The sequence below is a fragment of the Nicotiana tabacum genome, chromosome 3, assembly GCF_000715075.1.
Source record: "Nicotiana tabacum cultivar K326 chromosome 3, ASM71507v2, whole genome shotgun sequence".
NCBI lineage: Eukaryota > Viridiplantae > Streptophyta > Magnoliopsida > Solanales > Solanaceae > Nicotiana > Nicotiana tabacum.
Genome location: NC_134082.1, coordinates 165,020,981 through 165,025,211, shown reverse-complemented (window position 1 = coordinate 165,025,211; position 4,231 = coordinate 165,020,981). Strand labels below are relative to the sequence as shown.

Genomic DNA, 4,231 nt, shown 5'->3' with positions numbered 1-4,231 from the left:
ATTAAATGATGAAATCAAAGACATAAGCATGGAACTTAATCAAAACTAAGTAAGAATCACTTACCTCAATCACTCTCTTGAAAATCTCTCCAAGAATCGCCTCCTACCGAGCTCCCAAAATTAAATTGTGAAATAAACTCAAACCCTCATTTTTTGAGATTTAATATTCTGCCTAGGAGTCCTTAATCGTGGAAATTGCCTCGCGATTGTGAAGCACAACTCAACTGCCTAGAAATTCAAGACTACGCGAGCGATTCAGTCCTCACGCGAACACGAAAATTGTTTCCCTCAACCTAAGCGATCGCGTCTCTCTTCATGCTATCGCGAAGAACAACGCGTGACCTCAGCTGCTGCTTCACTTCCTCTATGCGAACGCGGCCTAGCCCATGCATTCGTGATGCACTAACTCCTCTAGCTTACGCGATCATGTACCATAACTGGCGATCGAATAGAACAATTTCCTTAGATTCCCCAACTAGCCTACGCGATCGCGGACCTTCCCACGCGATCGTGTACAAGGAAACCAGACACAAACACCAAAAAACTTCAGCCATAACACGAAGTCAAAAATTGATCCGTTAACCATCCGAAACTCACCCAAGCCCCCAGGACCTCAACTAAACATATCATCAAGTCCCAAAATACTATATGAACTTAGCCGAGCCTTCAAATCACATCAAACAACGGTAAAACCACGAATTGCACATCGATTCAAGCCTAATGAACTTATGAACTTCTAACTTCTACCTTCGACACTGAAACCTATCAAATCATGTATGATTGACCTTAAATTTGCACACAAGTCATAAATGACGCTCGGAACCCCAATCGAAGCCCGGTAATCATAAAGTCAACACTCGGTCAAACTTCTAAATTTCCAAAGCTTCAAATTTTTCAATTTTCGCCATTTCAACCCTAATTCAATTACGGACCTCCAAATCACTATCCGGACACACTCCTAATTCTAAAATTAAAAAATGGAGCTAATGTAACCATCAAAACTCCATTCCGGAGTCGTTTACACATAAGCCAACATCCAACCAACCTTTTCAACTTAAGCTTCCAGCCTTGAGACTAAGTGTCTCAACTCATTTCAAAATATTTTCGGTCCCAAACAAACTACCCCGGCAAGTCACATAGCAACAATTAAGTATAAAATGAGCAGTAAATAGGGGAACAGGGGTACAACTCTCAAATCAACCGACCAGATCGTTACAAATAAGTAAGCAATTTATATAAGACAAACATAAAGGCAATTTAGACAAGCATCATAAATTATTACAAACACACAAATAAATTTTTATTATTAACCTAAGTTTTTATGGTTAGAACCTAGTTTCCCCAGCAGAGTCATCATGTTGTTATACCCCATTTTAAATTGGTTAAAGTAAGGTAAAACATATAGGCAATTTCAGGTTTGATTTAAGTTAAAGAGTCACCGCCTAATTATTTTTAAGGTGAATTAGGAAATCTAAATTGATTAAAGTAAATTAATAAAGTATGACTCTGTTAATGATCTACTTAACCTAAAGATTCTAGGTAAGGGTTCAATTACTCTAAAAGGAAGGTCTTTAAGGTACCCTTTAAGATCCATATTAAATGGTTTACTGATCGAATTAAAGTTAATTAAGGCTAGAGCTAAATATTGAATGTAATCAGGATCGTTACTGTATTTAAACCATTCAAAAAGACTGTCCTTTTGTTCAAAGTATATATGGATAAATTAAGAGATATTTTTGAAGAAGTCATTATAACGTAGTCGAAGAAGTCCACAAGCTATTTCAAACAATTTTAGATACAAAATTAGGTGCCAAATAAGTCATGACCAATAAGTTGATCTTCAAAAATTAATTTAGATTTAGCAAATAAAGGAAGTAGTCAGTTAAAAAAAATCAAAGTGCGGCTTTTAAAACTGGTCATTTGAAATGTCTGTTATTGCCCCAACTACTAATTTAAAATCCTTATGTCTAGATGCTATGTTCCATGTGATATGATGAGTATCGCTATTATTATCTAGAATTAAACACCCCGCTAAATTGATATAGTACCACATAACAATTAAGATTCTAACATATGACTATTTAAACTGTCACCAAACACAAAGAAGCAACATTGTGATTAACGTAGAAATCAAAAAGACAATTGACTGGCTTCTCCGCCAGCATCCCATGCGGTATGTCGCTACATTAGCGGTGAGAACATGAAAAGTTTGCTGACTCCATGCGATTTTACGACATTGTTGAGTCTCAAAGAGAAACTCTTTGGCTCCGATGTTCATGCGAAAATAAAGAAAAACTAAAAAAGTTAGTGGGGAACATATGCTTCTTAACATTAAAGAAAGATATCAAATAGAGAAAATAAGTTGCAAAGTTATACTAAAACATATACTAATACATGTCACATTATCCAAAAGACTCAAAAGACCAAATTCTTACTTAACATAAATTGATTCTTACACATTCATAAGGAATGGACAAAGGAATAGGTCATACTTGTTTTATAATCTCAAGTCTTTAAACTACACCAACAAATTCATGGTACTAGGTTAATACTTATGTACTAATAAACGAGCACAAGATCCCACTTAGGGTACATACTATTAACGGTAACAAACAGAGAAGAGCTCTTAGAATTTAAGAAAATGTATACTATACATGATTTCTACTACTTACGACATGGTTTCTGTCACTTAAGAATTTTAAAAGCTGGTGTCTAACTCTACATGTATCTATTTCATTTGTTAAATAGAGAAACAAAGTCAAACCTATAGTTCAAATTAACTTATATACTAAGACCCCAAATCATTCAGTGTATTTAAAGACTAACTAAGTCCCGTATCATCATTAGCTAATGGAAACAAACTTATGTCGATAGAATAATCCTACTTTAAATAAGACTAGATATTCATAATACACTAAAGTTGCTTTAATTAAAATAACTCTCAAGCTATGAAATGTTATTCTTAGACTAATATTCCTAACACAGAATATTGAAATAGTGACATGATTTCTATATCAAATGATTTCCTATATTGTGATTTTTACCATATGATAATAAACAAATAAATACAGCAATAAAGGTTTAGATCTAACTTTTTTGTGGGCAGTGAACTGTAGCTTCGATCTTGAATCTACTCTCTCGTTCTGAGCTGATCCGAACCTCGAGCCAAGGGAATTCGAACACCTCTATCCCGGCTAAAGTACATCGAGGCAGAAAATAAAATGTTTGAAAGTTCTTTCTTAGAGTTTCTAAGGGAAGAAAACAATGGTAAGAGTCGAAAAATAGTATATGCTCGAGCGGCAGCCAAAAAAGTCTCTCCTTCACTTGTAGAAAACAGTAGTATTTATAGGAGAAAAGTCTGGGTTCTGGATAAAAGTCTGAGCGAGATTTCAAATTACAAATAGTTAAAGAGCTATTTAAAGAATCTCATAGCTTTCAATAATGATCCTCCTTATTCAGAAGAAAAACTCTGATTTCTCAAAAGTTATTTGGCGTTTTACTTTGACCAAATATCCTCAAGGACAGGTGTGTGAGATATGGAGTCACGAGATACAAGAGAGAGACAAAATACTTACTCAAAATTGGCGAGGCAAGCTTCTGACGTGATTAAGGAAAATTCTAGGGTTTCACTTATTAAGCAGGATTTGTTGACGCTGTCATCCTTGCCACTTCAACGGCTCTTTCCAAAGTTCTCTGAGGCTGGTATTTATAAAGAAAATTTTAGGGTTTCAATTATTAAGCGGGATTTGAATTTTATGAATTAATTTGAACGTTAGGAAGAGCCGTTGAAGTGGCAAGGATGACAGCATCATTTTCACCATTTTGGTGATTCCCTTCTGCTAAAAAAGTACAGAGAAGAGGAGACATAAAAGGGAAAGATATTAAAAAGTAAGGAGACTTTGTAGGGTCTTGGTTAAAACATAAAGTCATCACGTGAAGAGCCAAGTAATTTTATTTTAATGGAATAGTCTAAAAGCTAATTGAGCTTTGTTGGGACACTGCTGTTCTTAAATCAAATTGGGCCTGGAGGATCAGGTCTAAAGACATTTAATTACTAGGATGGGCTACTTGTAAAGGATAATCTTGGGCCTTTCGTTGGCCGAATTTCCTTTCTTCTTTCCAAATTCATTGGGCTTCTAATAATCAACAATAATATTAATGTTAAAAATAAGCAAGTAAGTAACTTATTTATTATGCCTAATTATAATTACTGATGTTTAAATAAAATACT

General features: G+C 34.7%; 1 long non-coding RNA gene across 1 annotated transcript; it reads right to left on the bottom strand.

The window, feature by feature from the left end:
- Window positions 1-1,993: 1,993 nt before the first annotated feature.
- LOC107780931 (uncharacterized) lies at window positions 1,994-3,774 on the bottom strand. The gene is made up of 2 exons (XR_001646920.2): window positions 3,576-3,774; window positions 1,994-3,194 (listed from the first exon to the last, which is right to left on the bottom strand). It is a non-coding gene; the product is annotated as an uncharacterized LOC107780931 (long non-coding RNA).
- Between the last annotated feature and the right edge of the window lie 457 nt (window positions 3,775-4,231).